At 46.3% G+C, this 27472-nt stretch overlaps 1 protein-coding gene across 3 annotated transcripts in view; it reads left to right on the top strand.

The window, feature by feature from the left end:
• RBPMS2 (RNA binding protein, mRNA processing factor 2) overlaps positions 1–2907 on the top strand; it is a 193118-nt gene extending 190211 nt beyond the window's left edge. For all 3 annotated transcript variants that reach the window (XM_086959189.1, XM_086959191.1, XM_086959190.1), the window contains one exon: positions 1871–2907. The gene's annotated coding sequence lies outside the window, so the exon portion shown is untranslated. The remainder of the gene's footprint in view (positions 1–1870) is intronic.
• Positions 2908–27472: the final 24565 nt, after the last annotated feature.

The raw sequence follows: 27472 nt of genomic DNA, 5'->3' as shown, positions 1-27472 counted from the left end.
GTAGCCGAGTGGATGACGACCAGCCGCCTGAAACTGAACTCGGACAAGACGGAGGTCCTCATCCTGGGCTCCTCACCCTCCGCCTGGGACGACTCCTGGTGGCCTCCCGCCCTGGGCACCGCACCCAAACCGACAGACCATGCACGAAACCTGGGCTTCACCCTGGACTCCTCCCTCTCCATGACCAGGCAAGTCAACAGCGTCTCCTCGGCGTGCTTCAACATCCTACGCATGCTACGGAAGATCTTCTGGTGGATCCCCACAGAGACCAGGAAGACCGTCACCCAGGCCCTCGTCACCAGCCGACTGGACTACGGCAACGCCCTCTACGCCGGGACCACCGTCAAGCTCCAGAAGAGACTCCAGCGGATCCAAAACGCCTCAGCCAGACTCATCCTCGACATCCCACGTTCCAGCCACATCTCCGGACATCTGAGAGACCTTCACTGGCTCCCCGTCAACAAAAGAATCACCTTCCGCCTCCTCACCCACGCACACAAAGCCCTACACGACCAAGGCCCGAGCTACCTCAACAGCCGAGTCAACTTCTACGCTCCCAAACGCCACCTCCGATCAGCCAACCACGCCCTCGCCGCCGTCCCCCGCATCCGAAGAGCGACTACAGGAGGAAGGTCCTTCTCCTACCTGGCCGCCAAGACCTGGAACTCCCTCCCGTCCGACCTGCGCCTGACCCAAGACCACCTCTCCTTCAGGAAGAAGCTGAAGACCTGGCTGTTCGAGCAGTAGCGGCACCCCCCCCCCCCCAGCGCCTTGAGACCCTACGGGTATGTAGCGCGCTTTATAAGTGTATTTGATTGATTGATTGATCTGCCCAAAGGGGAAAGAGACTGTACCAGGGAATCATGCCGACTTTGCGGCCAACATGGGGAAGATCTACTGCATGTACTGTCTGTCCTAACCTCATGAAGGAAAGAAGGGGTTGGATAAACAAGTTCAGATCGTGTAGAGGCGCAGTGTTGGCCTGTTTTGATCCTAAATTGTGCACTGGTTAGGTTCATGGATCGTCGGAGAGAGGAACTGTTCAATGCTACCCCAACCTGTGAATCGGACCCGGTGCTTACTGTAATAGCTGTTTTCATACGCTATTTTAAACCAGGACTTGAGTATTTCTTTTTTTCTTCTTTAAGTGAACAGCATTATAGGAACCATGGACAGTGCACCCATACGTTTTATAAATTGTGTTGGACGCTTTTACCTACTGGAATCGGGTTTTTTAAATCAGAATTTGAACATTGTAACATTTTTATCTGCAGTGTTTGCAAGAGTTAACAAATCATGCAATGAAACTGTACAAGGGTCCTCGTATTGTCAATGTATTCAAATTCTGTTCCTCGTGGGAAATGACCATTAATCCATGGTAAATGAATGCGTCCTATGATAGTTGCAGGTGGTATACAAAAACAACTGACAGTGTCAAATGACTGCTACCACCCCTACACAGCGTATGGGCCAACATATTTTAAAGGGCTTGTCTCGGAACATTGAGCACCAGTGCGTATGACCACTACGGTTGATTGACGTAGACTACACTGCAACCCCACCCTGACTACTTATGTGGATTGTAGAGCATGTTTGTGCAGCAAAATGTTATAGGAGTCAGGCCATAATGGATGAACTGAAAGCAGAATTTGGCGAAATCGTTGTTTAGTAATGGTGGCTTGTGCGGCAATTTGGTGGTTGCTAATGTTAGAAAAGCAAACATTAATCTTTACTACATACTCCTGAACTAGTCCTTGGGGGAAAATATGAAGCATTCTAGAGGCTGACAACCCTGTATTTTGCAGCCTGTGGTTAAATGTGCTTTAATTGGCTGCATGCAAGTGATGTTTCTCTTGTCATTTCATTTTAGATTCTCTTCTTGCCTTGAGTTCCTTTATTCATTTTGTCTCGGAGGAGCTACGTGCCAGGACAGAACAAACTATCCATCTTTGTCGACATATGCTGGATTTCAAAACATTAATTTCCTCCAAGAACAGATAATTGTGCCACATGTCGATCCTCCCAGGCACTGGATTGAAACCATGGTGAACTTTCAGTTATTCCTCATGGACAATTTTTTTTCCGGTTTATCAACATTGACTGAACCTTCAATGTAGCTTCAGAGACTGTCCTAGATGGCGTTATTCTACTAAGGCACTGGTTCCAGAACATTATCCTGAGAAACGTAAAAGCAAATCTGCTCAAAGGAAGTAAAAGACAATCTGTTTTGCATGTTAATTTTTCTGGCATGAATTAAGAGAACTTAACGTGTGTGTTTTTCTAGTGCAATGTGTAATCATAGCTGCAGGCCTCGGTCTAGTCATTGATCCTTCCAAGTTTGTTTTACTTGCTTCTGTGAAGACGTAGCTTAAATGTTCAACGGTTCCCTTTCTATACTATCATGCTCTACAGTTATTGGATTTGCAGCCATAACAGAAATCCAAAATCGTTTTCAGGATCATTCACTGGTTCTTTACTTATTTGTCTGGCTTAGTATTCTTGCACCAGACTCTTTAATTCCTTTTGATTGGAGGAATTCCAATCTTGCCAAATTTCATGCCATCCTTATGGGAATACAGAGCAAAAATAGAAGTATTTTTGTACCATGTGTAATAAGGAAATATTTATGCATTCTAAGATTTTGTTTTGTGCAATTTAAGATAATGTAATCTGTAAAGACAAAAAAAGTTTAGTTGACGGAACTTGACGAAGTTAAATGGTTTTGATAAGTGTGATAAATATAAATACTGTGCAATTTTTGTTGTATTTTTGTGTTCACATTCAAAGGTATGGGAAGTCGCTTCAGTATAATCTAAAACTGTCTCTTGTACTTGAGAATGAGGTTATAAATTTTGATCCTATGAGAATGTGAAACTAGACTAATATATAATGCAAAAAAGAAAGCTATTACTGACTTGTCGTTTTTTTTTTCTTTCTGAACTCCAAGATCAGTTGACTTGGAACTTGAGCTGATTGAAACATTGTTTTTATTGTTCATGGAACACTCCACAGTATAACCAAATGCCCTTATGGTGCTTTGGCTGAATTAATCTGAATTCAATATCTATGTAAATGTGGCGTATTTGTATAGCGCGAACAGTGACCCGGAGGCATCCCGGCGCTTGTACTCCTACCACAAGGGAACCCCTCCTGGCTTTTCCTTGTGGGGTGTCCACTCCTGGGCATCCCATGGTGAAACCAGGCATCCCTTGTGTATCAGGGGGCCTTTGTGGAGACTAAGCAAGCTATTGCCCAGAGTTGCAGCGTGGGACCCATGCTTAGAATCGGCACTGAGGCGAGAATATCCGGTCAGAGGAATTTAAGCCCGAAACCCGCCGAGGCGGGAATCGAACCCTGGTCCCTGGCCAGCGTTCTGCATCAAGGTCTGCCGCTCTAAGCATTGAGCCACACTTCACTATCCTCCGGCTAGTGCATAATTCTAAAGTTCCTTAATCGATCCTTTGACCAGGATCTGATATTCCATAAAGAGGGAACACTTTATGCAAGACTAATCTTTCAGAAACGGATTGTATGCCATATCAATAAATGCCTGTTTTGAGGACCGGAACTTGGTCTTAAGCCCATACATGAGATCTAGTACCCTGGGGCTAGCCAGTCTTGTGGTTTAATATTGCCTGGTGCGATCAGCAGGGAGAAAAGTAGACTATACCTAATGTACCTTGTACAAGTACATTCTCAAAACATTAAGTATTGCTCGGTGCTTGTGTAACTTACTGGTAAGCCAATATCGCTCCTAAAAGGTCTTCTAAAATCCCTCAATCTCATATAACCTCGGCTCCTCACTTGAAGGCTTTCATCTGTACTCCACTATTCAATTTCTGGAAAAAAAACTCCATTATGAAGGTAAAAGTTGTGGTACTAGCACTTCAGTCCATTGTTGATGGTCTGAATAAGGCAGGACAGTTTTGCAGAGAACACACTACTGCAATGTTTGGTTATCCAACAATGATAATGGTTCCCACCCTAATTGCTCATATCAGTGTGGCCCAGTATCCCTTCCTAATTTACATATTGTGGTTGAGGTCCAAACATTGTTTCGTGCCACACAGGCCATACGTTCATTGTCTTTTGCTATGGTCATTGGACTTTCAGTTCTGGTCTTACCCGGGCTCAATCTTCCACTACCCAAAAACGATCATGTTGCTTGCAGATTCATTTGGACAAAAGATTTTGCCTAATGTTTGCACTTAGACTCTGGGGTGGTGTATACTGCGGCTGTCTAATACTATAGTCGTAAACTTTCTACAATAACAGTGGAAGAAATATGCAGTCAACCCTTAATATTATAAAGTTAACTGGGAACCTGTAAAAATTCCTTTATTCCCTTTGCAAATCTCACACCATCCTTCAACAATTAAACTCTTAATCTTCTCTTGAACAGCATCATTGCCCAGTATCTTCTCATTTTGAGTTCTAAAGCCACTATAAACACCCACTTTACCAAAACATTATCTTTTCACTAATGTCTTTCTCCAGCGATAATCCTGACAAACGGCCGCTTTATTTGAGCCCAGGTGTTAAAGTGGATTTCTGGTTGGCTCGGGTATGCATCTAAGCCAGGCATAACTCACCACTCTAATCTGGGTAAGGTAGTGACACCCAAGATAACCTCTGCTCACCCCTTTAGTAGGTTGGCAGAGCAGTCCGGTTTATCCCATAGGCAAGGAGTAAAGTGTTTGCACAACACACCCACACCAGTGAGACACTAGGAATCACAAAAAACTCCCCCCTCAGTCTAGTCTGGGGTACCGACTGACAGAGCGGTGCCTCATTCCCTGAGCGGATGCCAGGTGAGGTGAGGAGCACGCTCTCAAAGACTGGAATGTGTGTAATACTCCTGTGAAAATCAACCATATTCAGGATTCCCAGGTGATCGTAGGTTGTATTGAACTAACTACTTTCGATTGACTCTACCTATTTTTGCACATTGAGCACATTATTTGCAGTAGCGATTCCATCTTTTAGGTCCTGATGAAAGCCCGGATCAGAGGATCCATAGGCTGTAACATGTAGACCTGTCATCCTTGTGGACTTTTTAGTTATTTGTTGAAACTGTACATAGTTTTGCCCTTTTGGTTTCATGATATGGGCCAAACATGGCACTTCATAATGGTAGGAAACGAAATGCCAGCATTTATAAAGAAGCCCTTGATTACTGCATTTCTCATGAGGAGCATAGGGTGCAGCGGTCTTAAACTCTTATTTGGTATCCTTCCTTTGGTTTTAGCTGCCACCGGGGCCTCATTCAAGGTTCCGCCCATCCTTACAACTAAATCTCAGTGCCCCCAGGCTGCCGGCGTTCAGAGCACACAGCCGTCCTCGCTGGCCCGGCCTGCAGCAGGATAACCGCAAAGCTCCTCCGCTCTCCTTCCAAAACACGGTCCTGCCTGGCCAGAGGAACAGACTGGGCCACTCAAACAAGTTCTTGACTTGTGGTGCAACTGGGTAACAGTCCTCCAGGCTGGCTGATCATGAGGCCCCCTGAGGTTTTCACAGGGCGGCCTGTGCTCATCTTGCAAGGAGGACCCAGCGCTCTTAACGCGGAAGGACTCTCTCTGGTCCCAGAAATCAAAGTGCTCACTATACACTTTGTATGGGGTGGATGAAGGGGAGTTCTTTTCTGGTAGAAATCAGTACTCATCTGCTTGGAGTGAAAACAAAATGAAAGCACTTCATAGGCACTTAAAGTAAAATCCAAGGTAAAGAACATTCCAGTCCTTCTCCAGAAGCAAGTTCTCATTGATCACCCAGGCAGGGATAACTCAATCTTATCCCAAATGGAGATCTATTGAATCAGCAGACTAAACAGTGAATCACCAGGGCCTGAATGATCATTTAGACATGGGGTGCTTCCTTTAACACTACTCAGTGCAATATTTTGACTGTTGCGATTGAATCATTGTATTCTAATTGATTTTAATTGAATATGCGTGTTGGTCAGTGATAGCCTATTCTATTGTATACTGCAAATTTGGCTTGCGACTGTTTACTTGCCAAATATTATAAAGTGCATATTCACTTGTGATAACAATCCTTTGTTAAATTACACTGACAGTTTGACAGTTGTTGCACTTCCATTTAGGATCATATAGCAACACGACTGTACACCACCACACACAATCACACGCACAACCATCTATCTGTGATGGATTAATTTTTTGTGGTCTGCTTCTAATGACCAAGCACAAGCGCTGCACACTTCTTACTACAGACTATTTTGTCTCGGAGGGTCAATTTGACCACACACCCTGATTATAGTATGCGAAGTCATGAGCCACCAGGTTTACTTTGCACAACTAAATTTAGTCTCACTTAATTTAAGGATTCTATTCGATATTGTCTTTAGGGGTAGTGGATGTTATTATATGTAGCAGTTATTGACTAAACCTCAAGGGTATAACCTCTGCACTGTGGCACCTACATGGCTTAGTTAGCTGTTTCTCAGACTAACCCTCTTTTCCAATATGGCGCCCTATTTCCTTGATGGACTTGCGTACGCGGGCTACGCAAGTCAGATTTAACACTGCTTCAATGAACATAAACGTGGTAAGTTTCAGCATTTATTTTACACGCAACCATAGCATTAGCTGGTGCATGCCGATCCACAAAAGCATAGAATTCATTACTCCAAGTAAGTGGCACTGATGTATTTCAGGGTCTTCACTTCATTATGGCGACTTTTGTGCAGACTGGTAATTTCAGTTTATTTTTTGGTGCCCTTAGTCTTAACCATTGGTTCAAAGTTTTTAGGTCTCGCCTAGACGAAAGCAAAGCTAAGCTTTGCTGTCTAGGGAGACAACTAATGTTGTCACTTTCCGGGGAATGTGGACTGCAGACTGTGACGAGCTTGTCCTCCTGGAAATTGTAGCTCGTGAGCGCGCGTCGCCGTGCCTGATATTCCCATGCACAGAAAGGCTCCCGCACTCATGCGCACATACACACACTGCATACACACACACGCACCCCCCCTTAAACAGACACATGCGCAGACAGACACACGCACGCACTGGCACGCACAGACACACTACAACAGACACACGCGCACACCCCACCCCCACTCACCCCTCCTCTCCCTCAACACACTCACCTGTTCTGGCGGTGCTCGGCGGCGGTTCTGGCTCTCGGGCGGCGGTAGCGCTTTGCGGGGCTCTCACCACATGAAAGCCCCGCCTTCCCCATGCGCCCGGCCGCTCTTCACCCGGTCCCCCATCTCTGGACCAGGACTCGATCAGGAGCCCTCGGGGCTCCTCGGACAGTGGCTTTTCTCTTGCGCCGCGATGGGGGCGGGACTTCCGGTTGGCCCGGCGGGAACTTGAAGAAACTCGAGGGTCAGGCTGGTTTAGTTTGAGCTTGTATAACGTGTAGATTCCAGTTACAAACTTGCATCTTTATTTTTTATGCGTGTGTTGTGATTGACAGCCAAGTGCCTCCTGGCAAGGGACTCGGGGGGGGGGGGGGGGGGGGGGTAAGCAATGCCAACGTCCTCGTACTTTTGTAGACCAGGGGTCATCGCGCTCCGGGAGTGGGTCGAGAGGTAAAAACAGGATCGTCATATGTATTTCTTTCGCGCCACGCACGATTGAAGTGTCAGCAGAACTGTGTGATCACCGCCTTCAACTCAGTAAGAGGGGTGTAGAGTGGCCATCGTTATGTTCAAAATAGCAGGCACAGGACACAGCAAGTCTTCACCCAAATTTCAACAACTCTTACTCTCGCACAAACAAGTGACAATAATCCCAATATGGCTACACAGCACCTTCCCCTATTTACCCAGTTGCTAACTACATTCTCCTCAAAACTATACGCCCCTCCTTCAACACTCTCCCCTCCTATAGTTGGGCTTTCTTCCTCTTCAGAACCCCTCCGCCCTCCTTCCTTACTTCCGGGAGAGCCGTCTGGTCACGGCAACAGAGGCTGAAGACAATACAAAGATCTCAATGTTCAGGCTACAACTCTAGTTGAATCTCCAGAGTTTGGCAGGGACTCGTGCTCGTCCGATTCACATGCTATAAGGGTGGCAGATTTCTTTCCCCTTGTACACCCGGGGCAGTAAATGTAATCCCTTATAGAGCTGCACACCGCAGTAGTAGTAACTGAAAAACTAGTTCGCCCTGCGCGTACCACGCTCCTGAGTCACAACCCTGGTAGCCTCTAGCCGCCATGACAGCCCCCTGCCGGCTTCAGTACCTAGATGACCTAGACCCATTTGTCTGCACCAATTTCCCGGAGCCGCGGCGGCCGCTGGTGCACAACCTGTTGCGGAGCGCCGCCCTGAGTGAGCAAATCCCAGGACTGCACCGGCTTCTACAAGCTCCACTAAAGGTATTTTCGGCTGTAGACGGACGGGGAACTGGTACTCAAACTATTGGTAGGAGAGTGGGTACTGCGAGCAATGGTGGACATGTGAAGGTATTTGGAACTACACTAATCGGCCTAAAACACTGGGGTCAGGGAGTATCCTATTGTATCCCTGGGACGTCCTGGGATATGAACCGTAGCCTGGGGTTAAAAGGGAAGGTTTCTGGAGAGAGGTGGCAGAGAGGGTATATTTATTTATTTTATGCGTTTTTATATAGTGCAGACTTCATCTGAAGGTGTCCGAGCGCTTCACGATAGGAACAGTAGTGAAACATGAGGAAAAATCACAAGTCCGCATGTTACAAGAGCAAACGTTACGTTCCATAAGGCAATGGTGACAATTGTGCATGTATCAAGAGCAAACAGAATACAAGAGGTGGCAAACAAAACGTTAAAAGAGGAAAAAAATGACGTGTGTATGTTATAAAAGAGTACAAAGTACAAATAGAGGTATAATACTGCACTAAATGGCAGATACTCAAAATACTGGCTAAGGGCAGAGGTGCAACTAGAGTCCAATTTCAGGGGGGTGGGGGGTCTAATATAAATTTCAGGGGGGGCTAATTCTTCCAGCAATATGCAAAGTGAAGATTCGGCTACGGTAAGACTGCGCCAGACCCCAACAGCTCAACAAAATAGCATTTGTAATGCAATAGGTCTCGGAGTTATGCGAGTTTAAGCTATTGGCATTAAATACCAATGCCTTTTACTTATGTTTTAAAAACAAAAATAAAAGGCATTGTCATTTGCAATGTTAATTGTCAATAACAAATGCCTTTTATATTTTACAGAAAAAAAGTAATTTACAATGTCAATACCTCAAAATAATGTCATTGCGAGACCTATTGCATTGTAAATGCTTGTTTCTTCTTCTAACTCGTCCAGCGTCTCTTTTGGAATAGTCTCTCAGTGAACACCATACGTGCTTGGAGGTAGGGCTTGCAAAGTTCTAAAGATTGTTCATGTAGTGAATTATGACCTTGGGTATTCTAGTGAACTTAGTGTGGTTTCTTCCTGTACTCACTACAGCGGACCGAATTCTATCAAGTGCTGCAGCAGCACAATTTCGAATTGGTATATTCCGAAAGTTCACAGTACAATACTTTCATATTATTCATGATATTATACATTACCTGGTAGAGCACCTGGAGACTAAAGTTTTACGTGTCTCAAACAGTTGAAGTATCATGTATTGGTTTAATTGAAGATCACAAGATTGTTGCATGTTTTGTGAGCATTAGAGACACGTTATAATCGTTGCTGTAATCATGGACACAAGTGTACCGGGATCATAACACTTCTGCATGCAACAACTCCATGAAACTTGGATCTCACTCTGTTCTTCACTGGGAATGCATTCCGCTCAGGAGTTACTCCTTTTTCGTAACCCATCATATGTAGAATCTGTTGATCGTTTGAAAATCTGTAATTCAAGTATGTACATTGGAGTGTTTTATGTCTTTTCCAGAGGCCCCTGACCAAGGGACACATTTAGATGAAGCGGAGATCAATCCAATAAGAATGATGGATGCCCCATACAGTTCGGGACTCACTGTCCCGCCTCGCTATCCGCTATGGTTAAAGGTTCCATTTGGTAGCTTAGCGGCTGTTTAAATGCAATTGCTATCCCACCGTCCGGTAGAGGCGGTGGGATAGCAATTGCCTTTAAACAGCGGCTAAGCTGCCAAATGGAACCTTTAACCATAGCGGATAGCAAGGAGGTGCATTTACAATTGGGGTTAATCCGCGCATCACTGTAAAGGGACTCTTGGTCTATAGACCTCCGGGCCCCTATGCACGCATTGTTGCAAGCCTGTTGGAAGGTATTACGGAATCTGCCATACGGAGGGATAAATGCCTTCTGCTAGGGGACCTTAATATGCATTTGGAGAATTACCTTGATAGGGGGCTGTAGATTTATGCCAGGAACTACAGTAATTACAATTAAACCTGAACTCTAAGACCCCTACCCATCAGCATGGCCATTTATTGAATCCAGTATTTGCTAATTGGGGGGGGGGGGGAAGTTGAAGCGAACACGCCCATTCCATCCCCTGTTCTGATCCTTTCTTTGTTCCCTTTGTGGTAAAAATTCCAGAACCTAGAGCCCCTGAGCAACCTATGTTAAACTACCCGTGTCGCAAATGGGCTGGCTTCTCCCAGTTGAAGTTTAACTAAGCTCTGACCAAAGGAGGGCAGCTGGGGGGTATCGATGCCGAAACTGCCTGCTATAATCTTGAAAGACTCATAAGAGATGCTCTTGACAGCACTGCCCCACTAGGTCTGAATAAAACAATGACTAGGTCTCAAAAATCGGCACCATGGTACGACGACGACTTGCGCCTAGCAAAGACCGAGTCAAAGCCTTGAGATGCAGCGGAGGATAGCCTTTCTCAATCAGGCCAAGTTGGAATATCAGGAAAAACGGAGAACCTATCATGGGTTAATCAGACGGGCCAAGGCCACTTACTATGCAGAGAGAAATGGGGAAGCATAAAATTCCACTAAGGAATTATTCAAGATCTGTAGGGAAATCTCCTCACTCAAATTGTCTACTATGCCCACGGAAAGTTCGGAGGAATCCTGCGATTGTATCGCGGGCTTCTTCTCAGAGAAAGTGACCAATAGATTCCTCCTTTCCGGGAGCAAAAAAAAGGGTGTCGTTTGTTGAGCCTAAGAGGACTGGGGAGATCATAGGCTGGATAGCTTTACCACCCCTCCCCCCGAGATGCTCCGTAGGATCCGCAATTCTATAAAGTCAGGCTCACCCAGGGATCCCGCCTCACCTAAATTGCTTGGGGAAAGCCTTGACATTCTTGAGCCCTATATCAGGCATCTTTTAGAAGTGTCATTTAGGACGCACACAGTGCCTGATGGCTGGAAGCAGGCGGTGGTACTCCCACTTCAGAAGAAGCCCAACATCCCTAAGGAGAAATTGGATAACCTTCACCCCATCTCGCTTCTACCTTACTTGGCTAAAGTGGCTGAGAAGGCTGTAAATCTACAACTCATGGCCTATGTGGAAGAAGTTCCACCCTACGCAGTTTGGGTTTAGATCGCTCCACTCCACGGAGTCTGCTCTACTTATGGCCATTGAGACCATTAGACAGGAAGTGGATGAGGAAAGACAATGGCTCTCATCCTTCTGGACCTGAGCACCGCCTACACCTTGCAGCAGTGTCTGAATAAGGGCGGTGTCTCTGGTGCGGTGCTAAAATGGATTCCATCTTTCCTGACGGAACGTAGGTTCCAGGTCAGACAGGGCGCCCATTATTCTAGAGCGGTGAAATTGGATCAGTGTGTGCCTCAGTTCTGGGCCCTGAGTCCCACCTTATTTAATCTATACGTATACCCAGTGGCAAGTATAGTTGAGTTATGGAATGCGGATTGTCATATGCCGATGACACACAGCTGGTCATCTCACTATTGCGGGCACCTGATCTGGTGGCACCCAACTTCAGAGCTTGTGTGCAGGAGCTTGCCTCCTGGATGGCCAACAACTGCATGAGGCTGAATGATAGCAAGACAGAGGTGCTTGTGGTCGTGGGGGGGGGCGCCCATCTGTGTGGTCATCAGCATGGTGGCCATCGTGCTTAGGCCCAGTCCCCATGCCATGCCACCAGGCTAAGAACCTGGGTTCATGGGTAGATTCGGACCTTACATTTGAACCGCAGATGTGGTGGGGTGTCCGTAAGGTCTACGTAAAATTATGGACCTTCTCCCTACAGAAGTTAGGACGCTGGTGCACACCCTGGTCACCTCGCAAATAGATTTTGGTAACTTATTGTATTTAGGTGCCACGGTTAGGAGTCTAGACCGATTGCAGGTGCTGCAAAATGCAGTGGCTCGGCTGGTCCTTAGGCTCCCTAGAAGGGCTGCCTCTAAAAGGGCCCTGGAGCCTCTTTATTGGCTCCCTGTCAGAAAAAGAATTGTGTTTAAGGCCCTATGTATGTGCTACTGGATTATTCAAAAAACACAGTTGATGGACAGAATGTAGAACAATGTCATACATTAACCCCAGTACAAGGATCTGGGCATAAATCCATCGTTTTTTGCACTCCACACCACCCTAGGTTAGACACTGGCTATATGCAAATCAGCTCTGACCCTGTGCCCCATGGGAACAGTCCAGTCCGAACTACCAAGCCATGTCTTTCCCAGACCGGAATCAAGCATCCAAGGACCGGTTTCTGGCTATCAGCCTTCATTCAGCCTGGATAGCTTGACTCCAGTGGTGTGGAGAGCCTGGGACTCACGTCTGAGTATACCCAGCACACTCGGGGTGAAAATTGCAAAAAACACAGTTGATGGACAGAATGTAGAACAATGTCATACATTCACCCCAGTACAAGGATCTGGGCCTAAATCCATCGTTTTCTGCACTCCACACCACCCTGGGTTAGACACTGGCTATATGCAAATCAGCTCTGACCCTGTGCCCCATGGGAACAGTCCAGTCCGAACTACCAAGCCATGTCTTTCCCAGACCGGAATCAAGCATCCAAGGACCGGTTTCTGGCTATCAGCCTTTATTCAGCCTGGATGCTGGTGCAGGTGCTGCAAAATGCAGTGGCTCGGCTGGTCCTTAGGCTCCCTAGAAGGGCTGCCTCTAAAAGGGCCCTGGAGGCTCTTTATTGGCTCCCTGTCAGAAAAAGAATTGTGTTTAAGGCCCCATGTACGTGCCACTGGATTATTCAAGGCATTGGGCCTAGGCCCCCGCAGAACTTTATCACTGCCTACAGGCCCGTCTGGTCTCTTAGATCCACAGGAACTGGCCTGTTGGTGATCCCTAAAGTCAAAAAGGCCTGAATGGGTGGCAGATCCTTCCGGCTCCTTGCAGCTAGGAGCTGGAACAAACTCCCGCTTGCGCTTCGTTTGGAACCCTCGGAGATCAGGTTCAGAAGAAAGCTTGAAACACATTTGTTCCTTCAATAAAATTCCTGGGCGCCTGAAGCGCAGTAGGGGGCTATGGGATTCTCACTCACTACAGCGCAGGGACACGCCGGTGTGCGTAACCAGGCGCTTTATCAGCTTTCTTATTATGAGCATGGGTTATCTTGGGTTTGTAATCCCCTTACTCTGACTAGAAGAAAGTGTCCCCACTTGGACAGGGTACCTACAAATGCCAACTAGAGACCCACATTTGTAGCACTGGTGGTCAGCGGCAAGTACTGGACTTGTATTTATACTTAACATAATTAGTGTACACTAGTACTGAGTGCAACCACGTACTGTATTCTTGATTTGTGGTAACCTTTGAAGTATCTACAAACCATGTCTCAGCAAGTGAGATTGCAAATGAGACATGTTTGAGATGGAGTTGCTCCACTTTGTAAGACTGCAACTTCTCAAACCATTTTGAAAAGATGCTGGATTCCCAATGTGAAGTTCCGCTAGGAATGACTAGCTGCAAAAGGCGCTCAAGGCCTCAAGGGCAGCCAGAAAAGATGGGGAGACTGAGAATGTGGCTCTGGGGGTACAGGGCCAGCAAGTGGAGTTTAAAGCTGAGGATATGCCTGTTGGCACATCTTCCAGGGGTGGCAGCAGTGCCATCCAGGGGTTTGTACCCAGAGGACCTAGAGGACTGAATGTAGACAAGGGAGTTAGAGCTTGAGAAGCTTAGGCTGGAGAGTCAAAAGTTTTATAGGGAGAGGTCTCGCCCTTAAGGATAAGAATTCATGGGCCTAAAGCAATTGAGTATGAGGGAGCTTGACATCAGGGACAAGCAGGCAGAGTCCACTTCAAATGATGGCAACGTACAGCCAGAGCAGTCTAGGTGGAAGGTGAACTTTCCAAGGGATCTGGCAAAAGATTACAGGAAGGGGGGTGACATACATGCTTGAAGTGGAAGTTAAGGGTTTTGTATAGCGCTCTTTCACTGTGCGGTTTCTTGGCCCTGAGAATGGAAAGGCTGGGGGGGAGAGGGGGAGATAGCTGAGTGGGAAGGCGTGGGAGAAAGTCTTGAGGGCTTTTCGAAAGTCTACCTATGTGGGAGTAGACCTGATAGAAAAGGGAAGGGCGTTCCAGAAAGGGGGGGCTAAAACAGAGAACCTCATGCCTCCAAATTTTTTCCTCCTAAAGCAATTAACACATAGGAGGGACTGGGTGGAGGAACACAGGTCTCTGGTAGGAACGTAGTCTTTCATTTTGGAGCGGTCAAAGATGGGAGCAGTGCGGGCCAGAGCCAGAAAAATCGTGCAGCCCATCTTGAATAGGGATCGCTCAAGAATGGGCAGCCAGTGCAGAGTTCTTAGCAGAGAAGTGACATGGTGGGATTTGGGGAGTTGTAGGCGTCTGAGTTTGTATGCTGGGACACCTACGTACAAGCTGTTGCCATAGTCTAGGCGTGAGATGATCATGGCAAAGAATGAGCTTGAGAGCAGGAAAGGTGAAAAAATAAGATTTTTCGTATGGTTCGTAAGGTCAGGAAGCATGAGACCACAGTGCTGATCTGAGAGCGCATGGTGAGGTCCTTGCTGACTTTTATTCCCAGGGTTTTATGGAACCAGAGGGTAGAGGGTAAGGGCCAAGGGAGAGAGGCCAGAAAGTAGAGTTCCAGGGACTGGGGGAACCACCGGCAAGTACCGGCTCGTTCTTGTCGGGGTTTAATTTTAGATGGTTACCATTCATCTAGTCACTGATAAATTATGATAGTTTGGAAATTGAGGCTGGGAGTGAAGGAAGATTAAAGATGAGCTGGAGGTCATCGGCATAATTGAATACCGTGACTTCCATTTTTTGTAGAGCAGATATAAGAGGAAGAATATAGAGGTTAAAGAGGAGAGAGAGAGGAGCCCTGGGGGACCCCGCAGAGGACGGGGCAAGAGGGGGCGGAAAAGCCCGCCAGTTGGAGAGCCTGTGTGCGGTTCCCAAGGAAGGAGGTGAGCCAGGCCAAAGCGGGTCCCCGGATGCCGGCGCTCTTGACACGGTCGAAGGTTGGAGTGGTTGACTGGGTCAAAGGCGGCGGATAGAACAAGGAGGATGAGCGCCTGAGGAGAGTTGGTGTGAGCATCTCCTCTGAGCTCATCCAAGACAGCAAGGACAACAGATTCAGTGGAATGTGAGGGCCGGAAGCCTGCCTGGTGAGGGGCTAGGAAATGACTACTCCATGAAGGCACTGAGGCAGGTGGTGACGTGGCTCTCCAAAATCTTTCCCAGAAACTGGAGCAAGGAGATGGGGCGGAAGTTGGAAAGAGGTGATCTGTGCCAGGCTTTTTTAGTATAGGGATAACTTTGGCTGATTTAAACTGGTCAGGGACAATTCCCTGGATAAGAGTTAATTAGGAGAATTAATGGGGGCTCAGGACAAGTGGAAAAGATCTCTCAGGATGTAGGCCGGGCAGCTGTCAGAAGGAGACCCCGATTTAACTTTCTTGAGCAAAGTGGAGAAGACTTCCTTAGAGATTGGGATAAATTGATCGAAGTAAGAGGGATTCAGCGGCGGTTGGGGTAATATGTTTTTTAATGGTTGCAATTTTCTCGATAAAATTCATTAAGGGAGTTGCGGGGACTGACTTGGGGGTAGCTCAATCGGAAGTGGCTAAGTCGTGAACAATGGTAAAAATTTCTTCAGATTTGTTTGCTGCAAGAAGAATCTTGGAGGAGAAATGTTCTGTTTTTGCAAGAAGGATGGCTTTCTTATAGTCCTGAAGTAGGGTAATGTATTTTAATGTTGATGCAGGGCTGTAGCCTCGCCTCCAATGGCGCTCCGCCTGTCTAAGTGTGAGTTTTTTGTCTTTGAGCTCGGTGTTAAACCATCTGTTGGCCTCGTGGGGGTGGCGAGTTCTAACCCGTTTTAGGGGGCGCCACTTGATCACAGGTTGCGGAGAGCCAACTATTCATAGCAGCAACCTGGGAGTTGGGAGAGGTGTCAGCTAAGTTGGGGGGTGAAGCATAAAGGGAGGAACAGAGTGTAGCAAGGTCTACGTGGTTCTAATTGCGTGCCCAGGTGTTACTTGGGGGAGGAAGCTTAGTGGCTGTTCTTATATCAAGGAAAAAGATGGTAGAGTGGTCGGACCATGGGCAAGGGGTAACTAGAGGAGGAAATGGATAAATTACTTGACCATACCTGATCCAGATGTGGGTTGGGAGGTGTATGTGAGGTGAAGTTTAGGTTACAGAGATTTTGTAAAGTCTTTAGACATGTGGTCTTCATGGGGGTCGGTGGGCCAAAAATTTTAATCGCCTAATGCCAGAACGGCAGAATTGTTGACCACCAGGGTGGCCAGCAGTTCCTGTATTGCGGGAATGAAGTGGGGCATAGGTTGGGGAGGGCGGTAAAGTGCACATGTGAGTGGGACTACAAAGGAAGTGGATCGGGCGACTAAAAAGTCAACAGCGGTGATGGAGGGAATGATAAAAGCTGGAACTGGAGGTAGGAGCGGGCAATTAAAGTCACTCCACCTCCAACCTTCCCTGCGGGACGGTCCGCACGCAGAATATAGAATGAGTCAGGGAGGGCCGCTAGGACGTCAGGCAGGGAGTCAGATGAGAACCAGTTTTCAGTAAGGAGTAGGATATCTGGTTTGACCGTGTCTAGGAGATTGAAAAGCTCCAGTTGGTGTTTGGCAGCTGAGCGGGTGTTCAGAAGGAAGGCTGATACTACAGGGGGGGGGGGGGGGGGGAGAGAGGGGCAGGGAGTGGGTCTCGGGGTGACAAGTAGTGATGGGGGGGGTCCGGTGATCTGGATTTCTGAGGGAGAGATATGGAGGGGTTAGATTGTGCAATGCCAATGGTTCTTACACATGTGAGGGTGGGGGCGCTAAGCGGCCAATTACCCTGGAGTGCTAGAAGTTGTGTAAATGAATAGTTGAGGAATTGGGCATGGTGACAGGCTCCTGGCCGCGGACGGGTGCAGACTGGCTTGCCTTTGATGCGCCACTGGTGTGCGTCCGCTGTGCGTGCGCATGAGCCCTGGATTAAGTAGGCCAAGCGCGAAAAGGCTGGAGCGCTGACCTGCCACTGCCCGGAAGTAGGAGAAGCAACCCCGAGAGCCCTCCGATCAAGCGGCACACAGCCTTGTCGGACCGGGGCTAGGGGCGAGGCAGGGCAAAATGACCGTGATGTAGGTAGGGAGCAACATGTGAGATTTAAAACAGTGCTTGGTTTGTGGCACTCCATATGAATGAGGTCCCGAATGCCCAATGGGGTTAGGGTCTGTGGAAGAACTTTGAGAAAGAGAGGGACACAGAGCCCTAGGGGCAACAGAGCATCTTACCTACCCTAACACGAAAGAGGCCTTGATCACCCGGTATGGTCTAACCCCAGAGCAGTATAAGGAAAAGATTAGGTCTTTTAAGAGAAATGATTCTCATGCTTGGTTGGAATGTTTAGTCTTTTTTCAAAGCACTTTATGGTCGGATAAAGGGTAGCCAGTTAACAGTTTATCAGGGGCTGTATGATTTGATTGCATGGGAGGACGTGTATAGTCTTTGTTTGCCAGAGTTGTGCCAGCATTTGACTAACCCCTGGAAGTTTGCTTAGGAGGCGGACAACTGGATGGGTACCAAGGTCCACAAAGGGTATGTGGCAAACTACCAGGGCCGGCAGAGTCCCCGCAGAAGAGGATGGGGGACAAGGGTAAACAGATGGAGCTCTCTAAAGGTATCCAATCCAGTTATCTGGGTAAGGATTCCCAGCCCCCAGGTGACCGCCATTGAACTCTACAGGGAAGGCTGCAGAGAAGGGTCCCCACAAGTGTTATGCATGTGGTCACATAATGGGGAATCGGAAGTTGATACCAGCACCCACTGGTGCGCAGTCACAGGGGTGACCAGTGCAGCTCTTGGGGAGGTGTTCGTTCATCTGAGATGACCCATGTCTCACTAGGGGGCAGTGAGATGGTCCAGAGAACCCTACTGCCAGAGAATACCAAGAAGTACAGGCAGTGGATGATCATCAATGGACTGAGGGTAGAAGTTCTGAGACAGGAGCGTGTGACCACAGTAAGGTGTCACCTGATGTTTAAAGAGCAGGTGGTCTACAACATGTTTCACCAGGTGGTTGCTGTGGACAACTGTCAGTGCCAGTACAAGGTGGTGCAGGGTTGCTGGGGAGGTAGGGGGGTGTTAGGTCACCAGGATCCCCCCTGGCTTGGGGTACAACACCAGGTGCACTTGGAGATGGTATGTCTGCATGAAGGGGCATGTGACCACTCTGTCAATGGCAGCCAGTAAGGGTGATAAAGAGGACTAAGAGCCTGAAAGAGTGGCCAGGTGCCTACCAGAAAGAGGAGGCATGGAAAAGCAGCTCCAGATGTTCCCAGGGTCTGGGAAGAGCCTGCCCCTGGGGGGGGGGGGCTCATTGGAACCTACAGGGGAGCAAGTAGCTGTATTGGGGGACTTCCTGAGCAGACCTACTGGCAGCAAGAGGTGGGGTGAGGGAAGGGGGGGTCTCCACTGGGGAGGAATTCTGCAAGGGGAAGTAGGACATTTGGGGCAGGAAAAGACCTTTGAATCTGGGGCCACCAGAAGTGGATGTGAAGCCTTTCAAACAAGCTCTGATAACCATTGTTAATCTTGACAAACTTGCAAGGCAGGTGGGAGTTGCAAGGCTTTTCCTGTTGTCAGCATCCCTTTTGAGTGGGTGCGAATTTACATTGTGGGAGCCTCTGGACCCCAAAACAGCCATGGACAACATGTTCATCCTGGTCTTGGCGGACCATTCCTCCTGGTACCCTGAGTCTATACTGATAACTGTGACAGTGCATGTGGTAGGGCGGGCATGGATGGAGATCTTTTTCCTGCGTGGGTTTCCCCATGGAGGTGTTATTTGACCAGTGTACCAGCTTCATATCAGAGTATGACGTCTCTGTGGGAGGAGGGTGATGTAACCTACAAGTTTGCCACTCTTTACCACCCCAAAGTGATGTTGATAGGTTCAACCGAACACTGAAGGGCATAGGTAAGAAATCCTCTTGCCATGCCTTCTCTTTACTTACAGAGCGGTACTGAAGAAGTCAGTAGGGTTCAGCCCCTTTGAGCTTCTGGGTGGGCATCCTGTAAGGGGAGCGCTCTGTCTGGTGAACAGGCTGGGAGAAAGTTTCTATTTCCATCCCCCCAGCCCCCGGAATATATTGAGCTACATTCTGTTTGCAATGGCAACGTGTGCTCGTCTGGCGATTCCCTTGCAGTAGCGCGTGGCACCATATGGTGGCAATCATCGTGCCTTGCTGCATGCTCCTGTAAGGGAATCTCGCAGCCCCCCTCCTGCCATGTGCTTGTGCTGGAATTTCAGTTTCCGGATCTTTAAATGCCAGTCAGAATCATAAATGAACGTCAGCAGAGCAGCTTTCCCAGGGAAATTAACTTTGGGCCCAGAAAGTATGCCGACATAGAGCATATTTGTATTCCGGTTAAATTTGTGTTTCATTTAATAAGCTGGTAAACGAAAGATGGAGCGAGAGGTTTATCTAGAAAGGAGTTCTCCATGCTTGTGAATAACTCTCTTGCAGCCATATAATCTATTAGCAGCAAACACAGTGTATTGTACACTTAATTTATAAAGTTATGTGGAGCACTTCAACTGCAAATATTTTCAGCCATTTTAAGTTGTTGCGACTCCTTAGCGTAATATAAGTGAGAAGCAGCATTTACACCTGGGCAGCCAGCGTGAATTAAAGTATAAAAAAATAGCAACAGATTAAACGCTACATTGTGCAGTGGTCATTTAATTGTAGTGATTCACATGGATGGTACATAGACACGAATGGCAACTACGTGTATAACTGCGAGTGTTGTGTGCAGCTTTTTATTTACTTGCAAGGTGAAACTAATCATTGCTAGTGGAACCTGCTGAGAGTTCATTTATACAGCGCGTTTTCAAAAGTGTAAGCTTAAAACTGATGTTTGCAAATTAACTTACTAGTTTCTGTGAATCTGGAAGTCCTGGAATAGTTTGAGCTCAAAATCTCGCACACTAATTGCACCAATCCCCTAACTCCATTATTTCCGCTCTCATCTTGACAGGGCTGTAAAGGAAACACAAATTAGTAAAAGCAGAGTTGTTTTGCTTATCTGCATGTTAACTTAAAGTAGTACAGCTTTGTGATGTGGACTATGATGGCAATACTGCTCAGCAAGGAATGGGATCCTCCTGCACTTTCCCAAATTAATCCCCTGTTCTTTAAAACATGAGTATAAATGTCCGGTTTTAGGTTTAAACCTATAATAACTGATAAAACCCCACCAAAAGGAAAATAGCCCTCACCAGTGTAAACATAGAAACACTGAAAAAACACCTTTGCCACCACAATCATATGCCATTTAAAGAAAGGAAAAGGTGAGTGAAAGTCATTTCTGTTACTTCCTGAAAGGGTCAATACAGTGTAACTTTGTTACATAAGGTAGCAGCAAGAAAGACTGGGCTAACAATTCTGCTTGAGTTTTGTTGATTAGGGATGTCACTAAAATGTTTCTTATTCCTTTTTTCCATTTTGTGGTCTTTGGTCTAATGATGCAGGGTTTAGAAGCATGTTTTAGGCATTTTTTAATTATTTTATAAACTGTAGAGAATCAGGAATTACATTTGATTCTTTCACTGATAGGCTGGTTTCAAGCGAATATTTCCCAATATATATAATCACATTTACCCACAGACAAAGAATGGGTGAAACCCTTTGATACACCAGTCCCTTTTCTAGCGAGTCATTATTGATAGTAGGTGAAATGCCAAACACCCTAGGCTTTAAACATTCAATGCAAGGTGTAGTGAGAGGTATATGTGAAAAGAGTTCTCTCACCAAGCAACTGGGATAGTTGGGAAAACATGGAATACAGTGTCACTTGAAATGCTGCTGCTAAAACTTCTTACCAAGTTCAACAATGATTTGAGGATATTGTTTGTATTTGCAGTAATACAGCTATGTATATGAAAAAGTTGTGTGATGACCTGTAGAAATCAATAACGGAGCCGAAGAGCTTCCCTGTAAGAGATCCTTGCCATTTGAAAGAAAGTGTGCTGAAAGCATCTTTCTAATATTCTGTTATTGAAAAATACAATTGACTTTGTAGTCCATTCTGGTGCACTGTTTCATTATGCGTGGGAAGTAAAACGTATATATTTCTCATTTTGTGCTTTGTGTGGCATCAATGATAGAGTAATTCCAACTGTGTCATTTAGCCGGTGAGTCTCAGTCCTAGAGGCTGTGAATGCTATATTATCCATGTGGTGACCGTTTGCAGAATTTGTGCTTGGTGATGATGCCAAAAGTCAAGAAATGTGAGGATCTTTGTTCGCATATTTATACTGATGTGAAAAGAGGTACACTATAATGCATTCTTAGATTTTTACTGGAAAACATGATTGCTGTAGTGCACATAATAAAAAACTAGAGTCTGAAAACACACTGGTCTACCAAGTGTTAAGCGTAATTAGTGTAGATGTGAAACACCTTCTTGTGAGTTGGCTAAGTGACACTTTTAGTGACGTTGGCACTGCAACATGTTCCATGTTAGAATTCTTGCCACTTGGTAAGCAAAGTAATGCTGAGGAGAAATTCATGAAACTTCATTTTACAATGCGTGAGAAATGGCTGGCATTGATGAATAGACCTGTCCCTTCACCAACTATGACATTTGAATTCAATGAAGCCTCACTGAGGTACTCTGTACAAGTTCTAGATCTGTTCTGTAAATGGGAATTTTCTCTGGACTTTGTATAGAACAGCTTATTTTTTTGACCGCTTTAATAACTGAGGGCATATGCACCAGTTAAACACATTTGAAGAACCTGTCCCAGAGAATCGCAATCTTCAGGTGGACCAGTATTGGCATGGAAAGCTATTTCAGTTGCCAGTTAGCACATTGTGTACTGGCTGTTTTGGCGTTGCCTGTCTCGTGCTAATGTTGAGAGGGCCTTTACACAGATAAATGTTTACTTGGGAAGTAAAGAGCGAGTGCATGACCAAAGACACACTAAAGAAGTATTTTATGGTGCACTACACTAAGTTATTTTTTTTTAAATGTATTTGAACCTCATACACCCTGTATGCACACTCTCTATACCAACGCACTATCAGTGCAGAAAGCAAGCAACATTAAAAGCAAAAAGGTCCATAAACACCGGAAAATCACTTTCTGTTAATTGTGAGAATTTGTAACCACTGATAAACACTGTTTTATTAAGGTATTGAAAACACTGAAACAAAAAAAACAGAATTTACCAAAAATGGAAACTGAAAACAGGAAAGCCTAAACATGAGCTTTCCCTTAATTTTCGAAGCTGTTCTGCAGTCTCATACACTTCCCCTTTAGTCTCCCATACTCTATGTACCGTTGATGCATTCTCCCTCCACGCACTTGATATTGGTTTTCCTATCTCCTCATTTTATTCCTTTTTCATTAGAGCAAATACAATTTTCCCTCACCCAGGTCTTAAAAACTTTAAAACTTAGAATACAAATTTGAGAAAACTCTCAAATGTTTAGTAACTGCACGATGGGGACTGCCAAAGGAAAACTGGGATGTGGTGTGCATACGAAATGAGATGGAAGGTCAAACTGTCTGAAAATTGTGACAACCTCGAGAAAAGTGCGATGAAATGTATGCAAAGGGGGCTATCCATGGTGTGTGCATCTCTCCCCAGCTTGCTGCTCTTTTTGCATCTCATCTCCCTTCATTTCTCTTCCATTTACTTCACCTCCCTCTTGATTTCATCTCTTACCATTTCTATCATTTTTGCCATCTATACCTTACCCCATGCATGTCTGTTTCTACCTCACCACTATCTTTAATTTCTCTCTGCCTCACAACTCCCTGCCTAATGTCTTCCCCACCTACACTATCTAGCCTCTCAATTTACCTCACCTATTGGCCTTCTATGTCTCTTTATTGATGGCCTTTTCCTCACCTTTCCCATTATTTTATTTTCTCTCTACAATGCTCTACCTCTTCCACTCAATCTATCATTCCCTTTGCTTTCTTCTCTTGTTCGATCGCCTTCACTGTTTCCGTTCACTCTCTGCTGCCAATATCTCGCTCGTTTAATACATCGGTCTTACCTCTGTCTCTCACCCTATTTTACCATTCTATACTTCTCCTCCCTCTGTATTAGCCTCATCCCTCTACCGCACCTCGTTTCTCTCTACTTCTCATATATTTCTATTTTTCATCCCACCGGCTCTACCTGCCTTTCTGCTTTGTTTACCTGACCTGTCATTCTGTGCCATCATAACTCTCCTCCTATCTTATTTCTCTCTAGGCCTTGCCCCTTGGGTTGGCACCTTTCTTACCAGCCTACATTTAAAACTGCATGCCAAGCCTCTAAAAAGAAGCATTGGCATAGCCAATAGGTCTCCCCATGAAACCTATGGGTGACCGTGCGCTTTATAAGTAGCTATTAACATAACATTGTATATGTACGGCACCCCTCAGTAGGCCCCAGGTACTCCCATGTAAAAAGAACTGATGGACAGAATGCAGAACAATGTCTTTCATTCACCCCAGTACAGAGCTCTAGGCCTAAAGCCATAGGTTTGTTTGCTCACCATGCCATTCCAGTTTGGACAAAGGCATATGTAAATCAGTCTTGACCCTGAGCCCAATGAGAACAGTCCAGCATGAACTGCCAGGCCAGGTCCTACCTAGACTGGAAACAAGCATCCTAGGACCGGTTTCGGGGTTTCACCCCCTCATCAACCAAGATAGGTTGACTCCAGTGGCATGGAGAGCATGGGAACCACGTGTGGCATACCTGTCCCACTGGGGGTGACAAATGCAAAAACTACAATTGATGGACAGAATGCAGAAAAATGTCATACATTCACCTCAGAGATCTGGGCCTAAATACATCTGTTTTTTTGGCTCCCCATGCCATTCCAGTTTGGACCCAGTCATATGCAAATCCATCTTGACCCTGTGCTTAATAGGAACAATCCAGCCCAGCCCCTCCCTTGACTGGAAACCAGCATCCTAGAACTGGTTTTGGGCTTTCATCCCTCATCAGTCAGGATAGTCTGGCTTGGCAGTTCGGGCTGGACTGTTCCCATGAGGCAGAGTGTCAAGACTGATTTGCATATATAGCTGGGTCTGAGCTGGCGAAGTGAGCTAAAGAAGGATGATGGATTCAACCCAGATCTGCGACTTGGGGTGAGTGTCTGAAAAGTTTCAGCGCACTGTCCATAGTCTCCTTGTGTTTGCTCCAAATTGACAGGGTATGCCCAGACGTGGGTCTCTTGCACACTTTGCCACCAGATTGAAGCTAGCCTGGCTGATGAGGGATGTTGCTCAGAAACCAGTCCCAGGATTCCAGTAATGCATCTATCCAGTGGCCATTGTCTTCGTGTGAAAAGCCCATGATTAAAAAGTGTCTGAAAAGATGGAGTGAAGTGGCCTCTTTAGCCATAGCTCCCTAGTTTTCAGAAATTTTAAGGGTAATAATTATTACAATCATTGACACAATAGATGGCAAACAACAAATGTGAAAAAAATGTAAAAACTGTTTCGTCTGCTAGTCAACACCGATAACACAAGCAGAAAGCCAAGATTTGGAGCAGAAGCCCGCAATAAGGGCCACAGACCCCTCCAAGCAAACTACAGTGATCAGTAAGTGTTACGCAAGCCCCAATATAGGGATAATACTCTAGCACATGGATTCTTCATACTTTGATGCCTGCCATTTGTAAGTACCAAACTGACTAAAGTAGATTTATGTTTGTGCACTGAAAAAATTCATATTAGATAAATTCCTTTGGTCATTATGAAATACGGTGTGCTTTCACACCAGAGTAAAGAATTCTCCTTTCTGGCCCAAGACCTCGTTGACTGCCCGGTAGACCTGACAAGATAGCTGACACTGACAGCAACTTCAACCTGCCTCAACCACCTCCTGACACTCCTCCCCGAACAACTCTCACTTCACTGACTGACCTCCAATCACCACGGCAATCATGACCCCCATTCACTCCGGAGCACCAATAGACCCCTGCCCCCTAGCCTTACACCTAGGACAGTAGGAAATTGGCAGCGCACTCACCATTATCCTCAACTCCTCCATCTCCACCGCTTGGAAACACACAGAGATGAAACCCCTCCTGAAGAAACCCTTTGCTGACCTCCCCAGCGAATGCAAGAATTGCTGCCCCATTTTGCTGCTCCCCTTCCAGGCCTGGGGAAAGCCATTAACTGCCAGTTCAGTGTTTACCTGGAAGGAAACAACCTATTCAATGCCTACAAGTCTGGCTTCTGCTCCAATCACAACACTGCAACTGACATCAGATTTATCCTCAATGGTGGAGAGACAGCAGGGTGCCTGGTCTGGTAGGTGAAGAGGGATGTAGATATGAAACTGGGGCGGAAATAGCGGAAGAGTTTGCCAGATACTATGAGGCGATCTATACATCCTGATCTCCACATACGGAAGAGGACTGTGCGGCATTTTTCACGACATCTCCCTGCCAAGACTCAGAGGAAAATAGAGAGATGCTAGAGGGCGACCTAACAGTTAAAATAAAAGCAGTCTCCCGAGCCCTGCAATCTGGGAAAGCAATGGGGCTGAACGACCTCCCTGTTGAAATGTATAAAACTATGTTATATGTAACTGCAGAACACCTAGTGAACATGTCTGAACAGGCACAACAAGAGGGAATACTTCCAGCGGACCAAAGGCTGGCGGTAATTGTGGGAGTGCCAAAACCAGGTAAGCCCTGAAGATATTTTGGCCGTTGATGGTAAACCGTTAACATCAGGTCAAATTACTGAAAGAACCAGCGAAGTAGGTTTGTCATTGGTGTCGCAGGGATTTGTGCATTCCGAGTTGCTAACTTTAAACATCATCGCTGCTCCTCAATATGAGGGTATCCTAGGTATGCCTTGGTTGCACAGACAAAATCCTGTGGTGGATTGGAAGACAAAAACCTTCCGTTTTGTACCCGATTTTTGTCAGGATCATTTGGTGCCGTGTGTTCCTGCTCATGTTGCAGTGTTAACAACCCCGTTTTTGGCCGCCACGGCGGCAGAAAAGGATGTCCAACTACCCAAAGAATACAGGGCGTATAGCGATGTCTTTAGTGAGAAGAAAGCTGAGACCTTACCCCCACACAGGGAGTATGACTGCCGCATAGACCTGGTAGAGGGAGCTACAATACCAACTGCAGGGTTTATGCTTTGTCTGTACCTGAAACCACCCATTTAAGGGAATACATTGACCACTACGAGCGTTTGGGGTTCATCAGGCCTTCTCGTTCTCCTGCGGCCTCTCCTCTGTTTTTTATAGCAAAAGCCAATGGGGATTTGAGAGCGTGTGTAGATTACCGCGTATTGAATAAAAACACCATACGCAATCGTTACCCTCTTCCCCTCATTTCAGTCTTACTCGACCAGGTGAGAGAGGCCAATATTTACACCTGTTTGGATTTGCGTGGAGCTTATCACCTGGTTTGAGTAAGAGAGGGGGACGAGTGGAAAACGGCGTTCAAGACGAGATTCGGTCTTTATGAATATTTGGTGATGCCCTTCGGGCTTTGTAATGCTCCGGCGGCATTCCAATTTTTCATAAACGATGTGTTGAAGGAGTATGTGGATCGGTTCGTGGTCATGTACATTGACGATATTTTGATATACTCTCAAGATGTCTCGTGTCACACAGCCCAGGTGTGTAAGGTTCTGGACAAACTGAGAGAGCATAGTTTATATGTGAAGTTGAGCAAATGCGAGTTTGGGGTACAGGAAGTGGAATTCCTAGGAGTCAATCTTAGTCCTCATGGCCTACAGATGTCTGAAAGAAAAAGTAAGGGCAGTCCAGGATTGGCCAGCCCCGAGAAACGTAAGAGAGGTACAGAGTTTCCTAGGGTTTGCGAATTATTATCGCAGATTCATTCTGCACTTCTCTCAGACAGCGGTTCCCATCACAAGACTGTTAAGAAAGGGAGCACCTTTTGTATGGACTTCTGAGGCTAACAAAGCTTTCCTTGCCTTGAAAAGAGCCTTTATCACTGCACCCGTGTTGGCACATCCTGTACTGGAAGTACCCTTCATAGTTGAAGCTGATGCTTCTGATGAAGCCATAGGGGCAATACTATCCCAGAGAGATTCAGACAATGGCCAGCTCCATCCTGTCGCATATTTGTCAAAGAAATTGAGCCCTGCGGAGGTCAATT

The sequence above is a fragment of the Lissotriton vulgaris genome, chromosome 2_2, assembly GCF_964263255.1.
Source record: "Lissotriton vulgaris chromosome 2_2, aLisVul1.2, whole genome shotgun sequence".
In the NCBI taxonomy this organism is placed as follows: Eukaryota; Metazoa; Chordata; class Amphibia; order Caudata; family Salamandridae; genus Lissotriton; species Lissotriton vulgaris.
The sequence above is the reverse complement of the archived record's forward strand: the minus strand, read 5'-3'. Positions and strand labels throughout refer to the sequence as shown.